Source organism: Ylistrum balloti, unplaced genomic scaffold (assembly GCF_031769215.1).
Source record: "Ylistrum balloti isolate Yb309-2 unplaced genomic scaffold, AGI_CSIRO_Ybal_v1 Utg370542, whole genome shotgun sequence".
NCBI lineage: Eukaryota > Metazoa > Mollusca > Bivalvia > Pectinida > Pectinidae > Ylistrum > Ylistrum balloti.
Window position 1 is genome coordinate 370,095 of NW_026782344.1, and position 19,783 is coordinate 389,877.

Here is a 19,783-nt window from a genome sequence, read left to right on the forward strand (position 1 = left end):
ACTTGCATTTTATTTTAGTAGAAATATAGGCTGTCTCTGACAACAATTCGAATTGTTTTATCGTCAAATATGGAGCTGCACGTCAACTGGCGTTTGAGTCGATATGGTAAATTTAGAGTCGAATCTAGCTTACCCAGATTTCAAATAGATTCCGGATCATTTAAGGAGTTTAAGATTTGTTATTGGTGTCTGATAAAATTCAGAAGCGTTTGGAGTAACTTGGTTACGTTGGCAACTTACAATTGCCGCGGGTTGCCAAAATGACAGCCCTCAAATATTAAAGGCGCTTTTCACGTGCATTTTCTTCAGTAGCATCGGGTTCACTGATCTAAACATACTTGGTAATTATACCAAGAGAATCCAACCTAGATACACCAATTCATTAGTTAATAACATCTACTTCACTCAGTCACGTTTGAAGTAAGTTCCTCTGATAGGCCAAAGTTTTCACAACCTGTTTCTTAAATATTTTCTACTTTTGGCAAATACTATAAGACTATTTCTATAATTTTAATGTACCGAAGTTGTAGTATTTCTGCGTCATCACGGATTAAAGTCGTTATTTATAATAATAGGATATTATAACTGTTTACTTAATTTAGGAGTCGTGGTTTCATTTGATTTTATTTCAGAAGATAAAAGTAACAAAAATGAACTAATTATTTATTGTTAATTCCCACAAATACATGTTTAACTTACTTACTGCTGTGACTATTTGGATTGCTTGGGGTTCATAAGTTCTTTGAGAATCAGGAGATATTTTTATTCATAATAGTTAAACGGTTAACAGTAAACGAAACTAGAGTGAGAGATTACTATGTACTTTCGGTAGTTATTGTGTTAACAATGAATTTTACCAAATAACCAAATGATAACATTTATACTTTAAATATGGCCTCTGTCATTTATTTATAATATCAAACCTAACTAAATCTACGTTAGTATTTGGAGTACCAAGATATCTACAGATGGGTCCCTTATCTCGCCAGGATTGACAGAAAATTTACATGTGACAGATTCCAAATAGTCAGTTACTACTATTCATTAGAGGAAACCGAAGGCGAAAATCGTTACAATGTATTCCTTGATACCCAGGAAACATATTTTGATTTTAAAATTTATGATAACATAAACAAGCTAAACACAATAAGAAAAAGATAAAGATGATATGAGATACCTTCTCTCGTGAAATATGTCACTGTTGATGAAATATTCGCGCTGTAGTTTTCGTCAATACTCCCCTCGAAAGTTCGACAGGTGTTTGTCTGTTTTTCATACGAAAACGTCAAATGTCCCAACTCAGTACAGCTAGTTGCACAGTCCAGTGTTGATGATGTGTCAGAGACCAGTTTAAAGTGTACTCCATCAACATCGTCATCTTGGAAATGATTTACAGTTTTGTAATCAAACTGGTTAAATACTGTTCCGGACAGCGTTCCCAGAGGAGAACACAAAATTAAAGTTACTAGATTCATGCATAGGAAATTTGACATGTTTTGTTACTATCACAAACCCTACATCGAAATCACATCAAACGTTTGACACTATCCTTGATACCTGCTCCGTTCCACTGATCGCCGTCTGTAAGCACATGGTTAAATTTGATAATTGTTTTTACTGTCTTTTTCATTTTTTGGTGTTCCGTTGATAATATTTCACGGCACTATTAACACACCTTTAAAACTGTCAGCTTCTACAACAACCCTAATTAACATAACTCATATATGTTGATAACGATCGTTACAGCTCCTCTGTGACGCATGTTACATTGACAAATAACAGAAGAGAGAAATACCTGAAAACGGTCTTGTATCTCTGTGACTCCAAGCATTTCCATTCTCTGGATTACTGAACAGTTTTGATAGCAATAATTGCATTAATATGCAAATGAAAACATCATGGGGTGTCACAGTAAAGTATAAAGATTTTGTTTAGTTTTATATATTATTTTAGGATATCCATTAGCACACAACACATATCACAAATGTGTGTCTTCACATATGACTAAATTATTTACTATGTCAAGAAAATGTATGATCATGAAAAACGGTAACGAAATATTTTATGACTATTCCTCCAATCGATATCAGAACTAGTTTTAATTGACAAGAATTCAAATACTCAATTTTTTAGCAAACCTTTGGAGATAATAGTTTGATACAATCAGAGCAAAAACTGTTCAGCAACTTTACATTCAATAAGGAGCTGTGACCTTTACCTGGGTAGGTTTCGCGAATCATAAAACGTTTACAAACATATGCTTCTTTTCAAATTTGAAATAAAAATATTATACTGTCTCTCTTTTCGTTGACATTTTTTCTTTTGTTGACTTTTTACGCATTGCCGTATGGGCTAATATTTATGCATGTATATAAAAATTACCAATAAAGGCTACACTGACAAAACCGTGGCAGGGTATTAATAACTTTCTGTATCGTAAATCACTATATCATCTGCATTTTGTATCTAGATATGGTTTTGTGTAGATGCAATACGCGCATTTGTGTAGATTCGTATGACAATTATTTTTACCAAATGGTGAGGCCAATGTCGCACTGAAGTGCAATCAAACTGAAATATCACAACTTTCACACGGCCTCATGTATCACGCTCAATAAAATAGCAGAAAACAGATAAATTAAAAGTTAAAGAATTCCACGCTTTATCAATGCAAAATGATAATAATAAATAAAAATTTAAATAGCTAGAATAGAAATTAATCAACACAAAATTTTGGAGTACTTAGTATGAAGGTGCTTTCCTGAAAATAGTTAGATATGCATGCTTATAAATTTTATAGGAAATTCTATACAGGAGGGTAAAAGTGAAGGTAGAAAGTAGCATTAATTTCAAGGCAAAGTTGATCAAAGAATTAATCAATGATTTTTTTACAATTATTAAACATGAAAACATAAATAATGCATAGCCAAACTGTAACATATTTCCGGTAAAACGCAGATAACAAACGAAATCTTATTTCAAAAACAAGTGAGAAAGTGCTGTTAAGTTCGTATATAAAAGTGGATATTGACAAGAGGTTTTGACATGATACTACCAATCGATCTATGTGCTTGTGTCGGGTTTAATTAAACACAACCATATCTCACCCGGTCATACCGATACTGTGATTAACACAGCAAGAATCGTTAATCAACAAGCGATATAGGATATTAAATGGGCAGTGTCAATAAAGATAACTTGCCTATTGTGAAGACCTTTCAAAATTTCTATCATTCCGTATTTCCAAAATAGCCACAATTACAACTGAAAAATATCAAATCATTCCAAACCGGAAGTATCATTTCCAGCTGACGTTAGTTAGAGCTTAAGATTCTAAAGAGGTTACATTTATTCCCATTTAAACATAGAGAATGTGAACTGATATGGTGCGCTCAGCGATCGTCCGAATCGATCTGAACAATCTTGCTAATAGATTTCAGAATTGTTGATACATATGTTTACGTCAAACCATCTGAATCACTAGTCATTAATACATGCCTTCAATATTTCTATTATACTTGCTTACCAGCATATCGTAGTTTTTGCGTCAAACGCTTTTAGCATTCGAAAATTAGCTCATTATCAATCTATTGCTGCCGGAGTTCCACCTGATTTATGCTACGACATAGTCGTTATTAATATCTGGTAATTTCTTTCAAAGAGAGGTGTAATTGAAACTTAATCCTGATAATTTTGCGTTCATAACACAGCTGAATGTTTTTTTGTTTATACTTTTTACATTGAGGGTGTCGATGAAGCAGAAGTCGCTTACTTTTCCGGAACACTTGGTCTTTTTCTCCATGTTTTTTTCAGGAGTTTCCATGTAAATATTTCCTTTGTTCATAATTAGACCTAGTTTTTTTTAATTTGAGTTTGGCGTATGACTATTTTGATATTATATGCTGGTTAATTGTTTTTGTGTTTTTGTGATAATTTATATAACCTTATACCTCCGAAAATTTTAGGATATTATTCTCTCACTAGGTTACATACAGGGTTACGCGATACTTTGAATTAAGTATTTAGTAATGGTAATTTTACACCTATCTTACTTCTATTTTTTTTAATTGATACATTAAATTATTTCTATGAAATCTCACCTTTGTAATCTATTTCTTTTTTTTTTTTTTGTCTTTTTTTTTTTTTTTTTGTCTTTTTTTCCCTTTATTGTCTGATGTTGAAAGCTATTTTTGTATTTCTCCCTCTTATCTTCACACGATGACGGCACCGATAAAGTTGGGAAATAGTGACATGCCGTCCATCAATATTTGAATTTATCTAAACATTCAGTGAAATAGCTTGCAAAAATAGATATTATGAGCAAAATACAAAAATATCCTCAATGTTAACCCAAGAACTTGTCTTTGAATTCAGAGAATAAGTGAATCCGAACGATCGAAACGAATAAGTAAGTAAACAATATGTATACTAGATTATTTTGTTCTGGACCCCGTTAACAACAAATATTAATTTCCGAACATGTATGAGTGCAATCAGGAGGAAACGTAGCTTGTTCACTAGCAAACAGAATGACAGCCACTCGAAAACATTAATGGATCAATTTTTCTAGATAGTAGTTGCTTGGAGTGTGTACAACAATGTAGCTGTTTTACCTGACTACAGCCTCGGAAATTACAACTGAACCTTGAGTCCATTCTATATCTTAGTGTTTAGACGATTAAAGAGAATGATGATATAAGGACAGGCAGGAGTGTTTATCGACTATGAATTGGTGCTTTACGGAAAGAAATTATGAAGAAGACACAATCAAAAACAAAGAGTTTTCAGAATATAAACAGATATACATGTCCATCACCTGTTAGGTATTTACAAACGCATTACCATCTTTACAATTGGTATCTCCATGTCACTCGATGCTCTACGTTGATAATACATCATTTTAGTGCATTTCTATTTTTTGACAAAGGTTAAGTGTATTGAGCCTTCCTGTATCAGTGGAGCATTGAGTGACTTGGGAAATTCCGGTATTATTTATGATTCTCTGACATTATGTTCAGTAAGCATTGAGTATTTATTGCTGATATATATTTTATTAATACTATGTGGAGATATTCACCCTAACCCTGGTCCTGATAATGATACTAGCTCTTTCTTTCAAAATATTTCTATTTGTCACATAAATGTATGTTCATTAAGAATTATGTGTTAGTGAAACTCATCTCAATAATTCTATTCCTGACAATGATGTATCACTTGAAAACTATGGTAATCTCTTCAGAAAAGATAGAAATAACTGTGGTGGTGGTGGTGTTCTTATCTACTCTAAAAACAATCTTAATATCAAGCGAAGAACTGACCTTGAGTCTGAAGAATTAGAATTACTTTGGGTTGAGGTATCCACTCATAATAAGCCTTTTTTAATTGGTTGTATCTACAGACCTCCAAATTCTCTTGTTAATTACTGGCAAAAACTTGAAAATAATTTAAATGATGTGTTTGATTTACAAAGAGAAGTAATTCTGGTTGGAGATATTAATCAAGATATGCTAAACCTTAGTCCAAACTCTCATTTTTATAGACTCTTATTAAGATACGGACTACAAAATACTGTTACTGAACCAACCAGGATTACTCCTCTATCTTCAACTTCACTTGATATTCTTGATACTAATAATGTTAACTTTGTTACTAATACATCAGTGCTACCCCCATCTTGTAGTGACCACTCCCCAATTACTGCTAACTTAAACTTCAAGTCTTTTAAGAAACTTGCTTATAAAAAAAAAACTTTCATATTTCCAAAATACTAATTTTGGAGCAAATGAATTTCTTAGTTCTATTGACTGGAATTTTCAATTAGTAGGCGATATTGATGAAATGAATTATATTCTATCTAACAAAAGTTTAGCTGCTATTGACCAATTTGTACCAAACAAGACTGTAACTATTAGACCTAATGACAAAATATGGATGACTAATGAAATTAGACTGAATATAAGACAGAGAAATCGTCAACATTCTAAAGCTAAACAACAGAATTCCCAGGCCTCCTGGAATAAATTTAAAGTTATTCGAAACCAGGTAATTACCTTTATTCGAGCGGCTAAAAATGAATATCTATCTAAATTACAATCTTCTCTTATTGATAAAACTATTCCTCCTGGAAAATGGTGGCAAATTGCTAAACAGTTATGAATCTTCAAAATAAAAGCGATACTGACTCTCCCCTGATAATTAATGATGATCGGAAAATACATCCTCTAGATAAAGCTGTCTTTCAATGATTACTTCACAATTATTTCAGCGACAGACAAGAATGCTGATGATTTACCACCTGACTATCCCCCACCAATTATTAACTTCTCTTCTATCGACATAACTGAACAGGACATTATTGACCAACTTCAGCTTCTAAATAGTAACAAACCTGCAGGCCCTGATGCCATCCATCCCAAATTCATAAAAGGAGTTTCTCAATCCCTTGTTTAACCTCTCTCTATAATATTTGATAAATCTATCTCTGTAGGTGTACTTCCTACCTCCTGGAAAAATGCCCATGTAACACCTGTATATAAAGGGAAAGAAGGAAAAAGTGACCCCTCAAACTATAGGCCAATCTCTGTTACTCCAATCTTCAGTAAAATCCTTGAGAAAATTGTTTTCAAATATGTGTAGAACTATCTTTCAAGATACAATATTATCTCTAGAAACCAATCAGGTTTCTTACCAAAAGATTCTACTGTTAATCATTTTTTAATTATATATGATGAAATTATTTGGATAAAGGTAAAGAAGCAAGAATGATATTTTGTGATATTAGCAAAGCGTTTGATAGAGTTTGGCATGATGGATTAATTTACAAATTGAAAAAATATGGTATTAATAACATTATAAAGTGGTTTTCATCACATCTATCTGACAGGAAACAGAGAGTGGTCCTAGATGGGTACAGGTCCAACTGGAAAACATTACAGGCTGGGTCCCACAAGGTTCAGTTCTTGGTCCTTATCTGTTCTTGCTATATATTAATGATATTGGTGACGATTTACTATCTAATGTGAAATTATTTGCTGATGACACGTCTTTATATGGCCTAATTGAGAGTGACAGGCAAGATGCGGCTGATATACTAAATGATGATCTCCGAAAAATTTCTAGATGGGCCAATAGGTGGGGTATAATTTTTAATCCGGATAAGACTGAATCCCTACTTTTTTCTAGGCGAATAGATTCTGAAATGCTGCATCCAAATCTGTATTTTAATAACTCAGTTATTAAAAATGTTATCTGTCATTAGCACTTGGGTCTAATTTTTAACAGTCATGCTAATTGGTCCAACCACATAAGCTTTATGTATGAGAAAGCTTATAAACGAATAAATATTCTTAGAATGTTAAAGTACAAAATTGACAGAAAGTCACTTGAATTAATATATATTACATTTATTCGTCCTATTTTAGAATATGCTGATATTGTTTGGTCTAACTGCACAGAAAGGGAATGCAACATCTTAGAATCAGTTCAATTAGAGGCAATACACATTATTACTGGTCTGAGACGGGGCACCAGTCATGCTATCCTTTATAATGAGTCTAGATTAATACCATTAGCTACACGAAGACATCTACATCAAAATATCCATTTTTAAAATATTTTAAATAACAGATGCCCCCCTCATGTAACTGATTCTATCCAGCCTTTTATCAACAATAATACTGCTCATTATCCTCTTCGACACAATAGGTTGTTTGATGTGCCCCTTGAAAGAACTCGTCAATATAGCATTAGTTTCTTTCCAAAACTCATGACTGAATGGGAAGACCCATCCTGTCTGTTTCCCTCATTGACATCCATTTATGCAATAAAAAAAAACATTTTTGTCCCAGCCTGTTATCAATCCTCTTTTACAATGCACTGATACTTTTAAATATTACGGTAACAGAAAGGCATACTCTTGTGTCAACTAAGAAACTCTGCAAGTAATCTAAATTTTGACTTATTTAATTCCCACCTTAATGACAACCCTGCCTGTACTTGTGGCCACCCAGTTGAAGATCCTACTCACTTCATTTTTCATTGTCCCTTCTTTCCTATCCAAAGACAACTCCTCCTTAATTCTCTTTCTACTCTTAGTGATTCTATACCTCTTACCACTGATACATTTCTTAAAGGATCTCATACACTTGATGCAAATATAAATAAATCTATTCTTGATTCGGTTCAGAGATTCATAACTGATACCGGTCGCCTGTTTTAACCTTAGTATTCTTATATATACATTTTTTTTTTCTATTTTTAGTTTGAATTTGTTATCTTAAGTTTGGTCCGCCTGTCAATTTTTACGGACTCGGCTCAGGATTGTGGGTATATGGACTGTTTGAACCTGCAGCCTATGCCGTGATCAATTGACAAACTTTGACTCCATCTTGTTATATATAATCATATTACCTATCTAATCTTACTATTCTTTAACACTATAATTTAAATTATGGTAATGCTTGCCTACCATTTCTGTTAGATAATTATTCAACTGAATCTATATTCTAAATTCTTTTCCTTGAATGCTATCATTATTATTTAATATCTTAAATTTTGATTGATGTGTCTGTGTACTTGTTTAAGTTGTATGGAGAGGGCTTTCATAGGCTCTGCCTGTTGCCCAATTCCATTTGTCACCAACATCAAAACAATAAAATATTCTGAAATGAAAAAAAAAACAAAGAGATTATTCTGATGCTCAAAATATATCCCATATATTTACAAACTCACTCTTCTTACAAATAAGTGTGAGTAGTGAACTTGTACAATGATTAAGTGTGTATTAATGTCTTTCAAGATTTGCACCAAAATCTTTAATATTTGATGATGGCCAGTCATAAATTGTATCGACTCAACGAATGTTTGTTAAACTTCCGAAATCCTACAAAAGGCTGCATTGAATTGCAGTCACTTCCTTAGTTTGTTTGTATGTTTGTTTTTGTTTTTGTTTGTTTGTTTGTTTTTGTTTGTTTTTGTTTTTTGTTTTTTTTTTTTATTTTATGTTATTTTATTTCATTTATGTTTTTTCATGTTTACTTTCCAGAGGTCAGCTGATCAGAGACATGAACAGCAACAGATTGCACAGAGTTACTGGGACGGAGTATCGATTTTGCCTACTCTATTTAACTATACTGTTGACGTTACAGAAAAATATGCGACCAGTTAAGTGCACGTAAGGGTTAACTGTAAGCGCTTTAAGAATAATGTCGTGATCGTTAAAACACCTCTATGTTATTCTATGTATTCTGCTGTCTCAAATGACACTTAAAAAGCAACAGTTTTTACAGCATTATCGCCGTCGTTTTTTTTGGGGATGGACATAATTACCTTTTGATACTATTATTTTGGTAACCTTTAGAAGGATTATTTGTAACACATGATGACCACATTCATTTTTTTTTCTCTATCAAACTTGTTTAGAATGAAAAACATTATGGTGGTGATAAAATAAGTATAGTGTCATCAAACTTAATACTATAAAGTCTATTCTGTTGTTCCTGTCGCCTTTCCATACCATAAAAGTTACTATTACACTTATGTTAAATACTGTGCCACATGTTGACCACAGACATACATTGTCGTTAAATGTTATTCAATCGTATGAAAGCGATATGGAATGCTAAACCTTAAACATTTTCCACTAAATCCCATCTTAGTACGAAAACGTTGCTCTATAAAAGAACTAGCTGCAAATTAAAACCAGTCATTGTTGTTTCAACCGAGAAGATTCTTGCGAAATGAATGTTTTGGTAAGTAAGCTTTACTTAACGTAAATGATACAACAGTATAATATATTGATAGCAAACAATAGCGGCACTTTGCTACTTCTATAATATTGTGCCTTTCTCGTGGGTTATTCAGAAACAACAAAATATATTGTTTAAATTTAGATTTTCTGTGTTAATTGTTTTATCGAATTTCTTGAATTCGGTCCTAGGCATTTTGTAATCTAGTAAGTGCATACTTATATTAATACTTACAACAGAAGCATCAATCGCAATGTCTTTTATGAATACCATTGTACGAGAAAGTGTATCTTCAACAGAGCTTAAAGTAAATCCAGATTTACTGGAATATCTGTAGTTAAATGTACTAGTCTAGTTTAGATCCTTTATAAAAACATATATATCGTTTTGACAAAGAATAGGAAAATTCAACCTGTAAACCCTTTTCTTTATAATGTACCCGGTCCTGTCAATGCTTGACATCATAAGGAATCACTTAAGTGCAGTTGAACATAAACTTTCAAGAACAATGTGTGTTTCTGGTAGATAAACTTATATTGGTACTATGCTACACGATAATGTGTGTTGCGCAAGACATACCACTCGCCACTCTCGGAGGTTTGGTCTGATGGCGCAGTGGTAAAGCACTCGCCTTTCAACTAGATGTCCGGGGTTCGATTCAAGGAACGGATGTAAAAGGTATGGGGTCACCAGCCCGATCATGCGGATTTTCTCCGGGTACTCAAGTTTCCACCCACAGGATAAGAAAAGGTGTCAATGGTAAACCAAGGCCTATTGTGGCAGCATTCCTCTTTCATAAAGATTTGGAGATGGTGCGTGATAGTGGCAGGCTACTGAAGGGTACCAGATATGGAATCAATGAAGTATTTCCTAAAGAGGTTGAAGATAGACGTAAAACATTGTACCCTATACTAAAGGACTTCAAAAGAGCTGGCCGGAAAGTCAAGCTAGTCAGAGACAAGCTATTTGTAGACGGAGAGCGATATGAACATTCACCCAGCCGCAAACGGTCAGATCAAAATCGATTGTACAGGGAAGTGGTCAATATTCCATTCCGGAATCCGTTTTCTCTGTCATCAGTAAAAGAGGTTATAAAAGACAGCGTATCCCTTCCACACCATCTGGGAAGAACCAACCCAATACAGCAGGCGTCTCTGGGTCTTCTAGACCACGTCACGAATCACAAAGAAGTGCCAATTTTAACAGTGTACAATAGGTTCGAGGCATTCAACAGAATAATGAGATTGACACTGTGGTTATCGAGAACAATGTTGGCCACCAGTTTCCGTTATTTAATGATAAAGGTCCTTTGTCTAAGTGGTTGAGCGTCCCTCCTAGTACTCCTGGCCATGGCGGCGAGGCCATGCCAGCTGAGGAACAGAGGAGCGCCACGGTTAGCCCGTCTGTTGTCGTGTGCCACTCCTAGTACTCCTGGCCGTGGCGGTGAGGCCATGCCAGTTGAGGAACAGAGGAGCGCCGGGTGTAGCCCGGGTCTGTCAGTATCGGATCCTCTGGCCAATGTTAGAGAAATACTTGAAACAGAGTCTGCTGCCGATACATGTTCAGAGAGTTACCGAGTCCAATCCAATCCCGTCGCACAGCAACACGCATAGGACAGTGTCGAGAGTGTATCATTCATTTCATGGAACATTTGTAGAGGTTTAAAGCAAAAGCTTGATTCAAGTGATTTTGTACATAGTATAAGTAAATATGATATGTTTTTGTCTGTATGAATGCTGGAATGAAAATGGCGACAACATTTTATTAAATAATTATACATGTTCTGATTTCCCAAGAGAAAGCGGGAAAGGCGGGAGTATTGTGATATTTGTTAAGAATGATCTTGTGAAATATTGTTACATTGTTACTAATGTGCATGATAATATTGTAGATCTATTTGCAAGGCTTGAAGATTTGATAAGCCAGTACAAAAATGATGAAAATGATATAATTATCATGGATGATTTAAATGGTAGAACTGGTACCAACGATGATTTTATTAATAATGATAGATTAAATGATGATACAATAAATTTGTTGTCCAATGTTGTACAATATGTTTCAGATACTAGTATAAGTAGACATTGTAATACTGACACTACTGTAAACCAATTTGGGCGACGATTACTTGACTTGTGTAAAACTATATCTATAAGCATTGTAAATGGTCGTCACAATGACGACCCGAGGGGTAGTATCACATTTCTCAATGCTCGGGGAACTAGTCTTATTGATTATGTTTTAGTTAATTAATCATTATTATCAAATATTGTAAATTTCCAATCGGGAGTCTTCAACACATTCTCGGATCACTCTCCTATCTGCTGTTCTATAAATGTATTTCTAATAAAGAAGTGGACAATTTTAGTGGGATAACTGAGGAAAATGATGAGAATACAGCAGGTGTAGTAAATATATTACGTATTAACATTGATGAACTGTTTGAATTATGTAACCCTGATAGTCACAGCATTAAAGGTATTAATGAATGTGTTGAAGGTTTCACTGATAGATTAAATCAATTGATTCTACCATTATGTAACAAGGTAATTAATAAACGACCCAACGTATCACGGGGTGTTGCTGAACAATACAAACCATGGTTCAATCAGGATTGTAAGAACAAATACATGGAGTATAAAAATGCACTTTATGATTTTAATATATCTAACAATGAAGAGTCCTATCGTCACCTTGTATTTAAGAAGAATATATTCAAGAAAACGGAAGTGAAATTTAAACGAGAGAATAAAGGTCACCAAGGTAATATGTACAATTATTTAAGGAAGCACAGTCCAAAGTCATTTTATAGTACCTTTAAGAAACGTAATCATTCTGGGAAGTGTAATTTGAGCAATGGTGACTTCTTTGTATATTTTCGTGATCTCTCTTCAACTAGGCCTATGGTTAACAATGGTGTTTCAGAGTTTTTAAATGAATATGATGGAAGAACAGATGATCTAATGTTTGATGAACTAGATAGGGATATTGATGAAAGCGAGATGAATTCCGCTGTAAAGAAATTACAGCTAGGTAAAGCAGCTGGACAAGATAACATATTGAATGAGTATTTTATAAGGTGTAAAGAAGTTTTGATGCCATGTTTAATAACACTTTTTAATAATTTTTAAAGTCAGGTAATTACCCTACACTTTGGTCCCAAGGAAATATTGTACCACTTTTTAAGAAAGGAGATAGGAATTATATTTTAAACTCAAGATTGGGGGAGTTTGACAAAAATTAGAACAATATTTCCGATGCTCAGTATGGTTTCAGAAAAGGAATGTCTACGATTGATGCTATTTTTGCTCTGCAGTCTTTGATTAGTAGAACACTAAAGAAAAGAAAGAGGCTTTATTGTTGTTTCATAGACTATAAGAAAGCGTTCGAATAAAGGAAGGAGTTAATGGGAAAATATTAAATATTATTAGATCTCTTTATACGAATGTCAAATGTTGTGTTATGGCCGGAGGGTCTATGTCAGATTTTTTTAATTGTGAAAAGTGATTATTCCAGGGAGAAATTCTCTCACCAATTTTATGTTCGTTTTATGTTAATGATTGTGAAATGAATTTTTTGAATGACAACTGTCCGTCTATCGAAATACAGATGATAAAAGTATTCCTTTTAATGTACGCCGATGAAATGGTGATATTGTCGGAAACTCCGGAAGGGTTACAAAAATTATTAGACTCCTTATTGGAATATACACAGAAATGGAATCTCACAGTAAATACTTCTAAAACTAAAATAGTCATATTTCGTAATGGTGGAATTATCAGGGCAAATGAAACATGGATTTATAATGGTTGTGTTTTGGAAATTGTCAACGAATTCAATTATCTTGGTGTTGCTTAATTATAACGGTAAGTTCCGCATAACTCAACAGAAAGTAGCAGAACAAGGAGAGAAAGCGTACTTTGCAATAAGGAAAGTATGTCGTAATCATTTTTTCAATCCTGAAACACAAATCTCGGTTTTTGATACTTACGTAAATAGTATACTCACTTATGGAGCTGAAATCTGGGGACTGCATAAAGCACCCAACGTAGAAAAGGTACATTTACATTTTTGCAAAAGATTACTGAAAGTTCGTAAAAGTACTCCTAATTGTATGGTTTATTTTGAACTTGGTAGATATCCTTGATATATCACACGTAAATGTAGAATAATGAAATATTGGTTAAAACTTAAAAACACAGAAAATTGTATTTTACAAGCATGTTACAGGGAGATGGTCCAAAATAATAATATTTGGACAACTGGTATTAGGAATGAGCTATATAGATTAGGACTTGGCTACATATAGGAATCTCGACATCCAGACATAAATATGTACGCTATTTTCAAACAGAGAATAATTGATATATTTCGTCAAGACTGTATTGATAAAATAAGTTCTTTCCCAAAAGGTAGTCTGTATAGTTTCCTCTGCAAAGAAATTTGTTTACAAGAATATCTGAGAAAGTCACTTGATAGTCTTAGGATAAAAGAATTAAGTAGAATTAGATTGTCTTCACACGAGTTACTTGTAGAAACTGGGAGATAACAATAATATAGAACGAAACCGTAGACTGTACTTACTTTGTACAATGCAAGACATTGAAGATGAATTTCATTTTATTTTAAAATGTCCTTTCTTTCATTCACTACGTAAGAAATTTATTAAACCTTATTACTATAGAAATGCCAATATGCTCAAATTGATAGGGCTCTGGTCTACTAAAAGTAGAAAGGATATCTCAAATCTGGCTAATTTTTTTAAAACTTGCAAACAAGAGAAGACTAGAAGGTCTGCAATAAGTAAAGGCTATTTTTCTTATAACTTGTACACTGTATGTCTATATTGAAGTTACACAGTGTGAATCGTTTTGAAAACATTTGAAATCTGTGGTAAAATCTTTTTTTCCTATGTTCGTTACATGGTATATTAATAGTTCTGTGCATAAGGTATGCTAGTTATTTCAACCTGTAATCATTGTAAGATGGTGCTATGACGAGATTGATAACACGAAATTGTTTATAGCTAGACTATGTTTTAATTATATTAAGGTCATTCTCTACATTACATGTTAGATTTGTGTGTGTGTGTGTGTGTGTGTGTGTGTGTGTGTGTGTGTGTGTGTGTGTGTGTGTGTGTGTGTGTGTGTGTGTGTGTGTGTGTGTGTGTGTGTGTGTGTGTGTGTGTGTGTGTGTGTGTGTGTGTGTGTGTGTGTGTGTGTGTGTGTGTGTGTGTGTGTGTGTGTGTGTGTGTGTGTGTGTGTGTGTGTGTGTGTGTGTGTGTGTGTGTATGTGTGTGTGTGTGTGTGTGTGTGTGTATGTGTGTGTGTGTGTGTGTGTGTGTGTGTGTGTGTGTGTGTGTGTGTGTGTGTGTGTGTGTGTGTGTGTGTGTGTGTGTGTGTGTGTGTGTGTGTGTGTGTGTGTGTGTGTGTGTGTGTGTGTGTGTGTGTGTGTGTGTGTGTGTGTGTGTGTGTGTGTGTGTGTGTGTGTGTGTGTGTGTGTGTGTGTGTGTGTGTGTGTGTGTGTGTGTGTGTGTGTGTGTGTGTGTGTGTGTGTGTGTGTGTGTGTGTGTGTGTGTGTGTGTGTGTGTGTGTGTGTGTGTGTGTGTGTGTGTGTGTGTGTGTGTGTGTGTGTGTGTGTGTGTGTGTGTGTGTGTGTGTGTGTGTGTGGTGTGTGTGTGTGTGTGTGTGTGTGTGTGTGTGTGTGTGTGTGTGTGTGTGTGTGTGTGTGTGTGTGTGTGTGTGTGTGTGTGTGTGTGTGTGTGTGTGTGTGTGTGTGTGTGTGTGTGTGTGTGTGTGTGTGTGTGTGTGTGTGTGTGTGTGTGTGTGTGTGTGTGTGTGTGTGTGTGTGTGTGTGTGTATTATGTGACGTCTATATATTGTAAATATCCAATTGTCTACTGATGAGTCAGATAGCTAAAAGTAATAAAGAACTTGAACTTGAACCCACAGTGAGACCCCTCTCATGCTTCCATCCAAGCCAACAAAACTGACTAATTCAAGTTAGAAAAGCTTGTTTCGGAATTGTTGTAAATTAGATAAAGTTTTATAGGTGTAAAACTATACAATAAAAAGACTAATTAACGCGGGATCCATTTGTATTTTTTATAAATGACCTTTATAATCAGCGATCAACATTTAAAATACCTATGGTCTCTATTTAGTCATAACTACCCGAATTTTCAGTTAATTTTTCAATCCGTAATATTGATAAACCATTTTACCTAACCAAACAAAATGTGCGATTTTATTGCATAGTTGTGCGCTAGATACGGTATCGCGAGTGTGCGCGCATTATGGTCGGACGATGTATGGATGATGTGCGCACGATATGCATGCGTTCCCACAACTGTAACTCGTCGGTGCTTTCTTTTTGTTTTCAATGAAAACTTTATGATAATTACTACAGAGGTTAGGTCAAGATAAGTGTTCTAACTTTCATCAGTAAGAGAAATCGAGGCAAACCAGTATTGTTATAATGCCCCGTCTGCTACAAGATAACTGGCAAGTAACAGTATGATAAACCCGACAAATATGTAAACGAAGCAAACAATAAGTTTGATCATTTGGGACTGTGAGATTTGTAAATCATAAATGTTCAACATTTCCCGCTAGGTTCTGAGCGTTTTGGTAACATTGGTTACGTTGAGTGCGGGTCAGGCACCCCAAGACGGTGACCTGCTGGAAGAACCATGTGAAATACCACTTTGTAAACAAAACGGACATTGTTCAAGCTGAGAGAGTATTCCAGAGGTAAGCATTCTCGAAAAAAAATTTCAGATTTAATTGCATGACCTATCACAAGTGCAAGATAAGAATATTTGTAAAATACGATTAAACATCTGAGCTGGACATTATAGGAAAAAAGTATATAGATCTTGGTCAGATGAAATGAAGAAGGATATTTAATATCAATACGAAAAGAATGACAGCTAATCTGCAAGCTTTAGCAAAGAAGAGGAAATAATGCTAGTCAAAATGCTTACTCTTTTTAGTAGGAATATGCTCTTTAAACGAGGTTTAATCAAAGTTAATGCGGCGCCTGTAGTGTTCTTTCCCTAATGCGTCGTGGATATTATAAGTTTTGATTCGTGACAGATTTTAAACATTTTTGAAAAATCGAAAAATTACACATTACATAAAATGTTGGGTTTAAAGAAAGCTTGAATCAAGCAACAAGTTTATCATATCTTCGTCTGCTTGAAATCTATGGTCAATAGGGCTTTCTTTTTTATAGTATGTTGGGTCCCATCCACAATTGTACGTTGTTTACTACTAAATCTGCGTTTTCTTTGAGATTTTTTTAAAAGACTGCTAAACGATTCCTGTCATTCTTCCAGTCCCCTTAAAAATATAGATTCAATTCACCACATCTTAGTTAAAGAAATGTATATATTGGTTGAAAGTTATAGCGGTTAAAACATTGTAACAATGGATGTTGAGAAAGACTTATCTGAATGTGGACAACTCGTGTATTTTGCTTTATCTCTTTGATACAGCCTGACAAACATCCGTAACCTTGGTGGCAATCTAGTGAATGTTACCACAAGATATAAGTATCTTACTGAACTATATAAAGACATTGATTTCACGGGTCAGAAAGGACTTAATTTGATAAATGATATGTTCATAAGATATTTTATTTTTTTATAAGATATATTCCTTTGCGACAAATTTGAAGATTTGAATACACTTTTCATCATTTCATCGTTGAATATATTATAAATAACGCGCACATATACCTTTTAACATCACAGAAATATAGCGAACATATAATTTAAGAATATGTTTTTCCTTTTTAATTAACGAAGGGAATTCAAAGGAACCCAAAGACAACTTATACGAGGACGGAGGGCTTCGAAAATGTATGTATATTTAAGTGATATTACAGGAACAATATATTCAATGTGATATATTTATTAATTGTTAATTGTTATTAATTAGCTACACTGATTAGCACAAACTTATATTTCTTCAATTGAATTGCTAGAATTTCAATATGTACCGTTAATAATTACTTTTCTTTCTCGTTATAATGAAGTATTAAGTCATCTCTGCATAAAGCTAAATCGTTGCAAAATCAACATTCCTGAGAGTTTGATGGTTCTAACACAATAATTGCTGGTGGTAAATAAAACTTAACTTGATATAAGCATTCTATCGACTTATACTTAAAACGGAAATTTTAATATCAATGCAGCACTTTCTTCCATTAACAGCAACACGTCCAAATGGAGTATTGCCATATCATCCTGGGCTGATCTGTGTCCTGAGAGGGTCGTGTTGATACGGCCTCCAAGGTGGCACGTGTATCAGAATAGAGTCTGCTATATTCCATCTCCTTATACAACAAACACGTACCCAACGATAGTGTGTAGAAGGTGGGTATAAAATCGTAAATAGGATCGTACACACAATATATATCGTACAGTTACAAAGTAGTTCTAATAGCGTTTGACGCACCTATCTTACTCATTATCAAACGACAGTGCCAACCAATACATTGTATATATATATATATTAAAGCAACACAAATACCATTGCTACTCAGGAACGATCAATGCTTATTAACGAGAAACAAAATGCATTTAAAAAAAAAACAATGACGGTGTGTTCTGGGTATATATGCTTTAAACGTTCAATATGTATAGATTAAATGTATCCTTTATGTTTCTTCGATACGATTGCACAAACACGCAAATAAATAGCACCTTTTAATGTAACTTTAAAATAAGAAACAGTATTGCCATATAATTAACTGTATCATATAGATGTTTCGTTCGTCCATTTGGACAAGCAATACACAATTACCAGACAACAATGGAAATAAACTCTCTCATAATGAGTTCATGTCAAAGTGAAATTATATTCAACGCACTAAACGTACTCCATTATTGCATATGATGGTGCTAAGTTAACCACGACAGTTATTTGTGTGTATCTCTAAGCATTTTAAAGGGGTTTCAACAGCATCATCCCTTGACATTTACCGTTCACAGGGCTCAGCTATATTCGTAAACACTTTTAGTGAGGACAATAATGCCAATTTGGCTATATTATTGTTTTCTGAGCAGAATCAATCTTGTTTGTTAGTAATTTATTGTTTATTTTGAATCGTTAGCTGTATGTTCTGTAATTTGAAATCTGTTTTTGGCCAATATCATGAGTGCGCAATACATTGCAGCGATTTTTGGGACTCCGATATTTCAGTCCAGGACTCGTGACTTTCCTTTGGGACAGATTTAGGAGTATCTACTATATCTCTTAGCATTGGGACTCATAAAGATTTTCGAAATTGTGGCCTCGACTCACTTGAAAACAAAATACAAAAATTACTGTATTGTACATGCATTACCGAGAATTTTAAATGTTTCGCTTTCTCAGTATTTTTCCTTCTGTTAAACCTAACACTATATCAAATGGATACTCGTACGATGTACTTACTGTTTTAATGATTGGTGATATACTGTACTTAATTGCAGGAAGAGTTGTCTCTATACCACAAGTGACAGACTGTTCTGTCGCCCTGATGTCCCCACCACCTACACGATCCCGACCTACTGTTTCAACGAAAAGACGAAGAAGTTCGTGAAGAGAACATTCAAAATTGTAACCTATCGTTATTGTAATTGTTGTCATTATAGGTGTCCGAAGTCTACTCTGACGAAAGGTTAATTTAGTTGTAGTCTTTTAAACAGATAACACGCCATATGTTGTCTATAATGAAAATAAAGGTTTAGAGTGTTAAACATTTAATTATTTGTGTTTTATTTGAAATAGTAAACGAAACAACAGCTTGGTATAATACTTCAATAGTTGATGTTAAGGAGTTATCTTTCTTAGTTGGCATTATAACGATGAAAATATAAATATTTAATTGTTGTAATTAAAATCATTCGGCGTTTCACAATGGGTTTTTCCTAATGTTTCTTTTCAAATGTGCTTAATATTGTTCATTGAAAATTGCAGTGGTTTGTAGCTTAGTAATAAAGTTGACATGTTCATAATATTCCCTCCTTTAAACGTATATAAAGACAA

At 34.0% G+C, this 19,783-nt stretch overlaps 1 pseudogene; it reads left to right on the top strand.

Moving 5' to 3' along the window:
* The first annotated feature begins 11,095 nt into the window (after nucleotides 1-11,095).
* On the top strand, nucleotides 11,096-19,420 carry LOC132556070 (uncharacterized; annotated as a pseudogene).
* The last annotated feature ends 363 nt before the right edge of the window (nucleotides 19,421-19,783 follow it).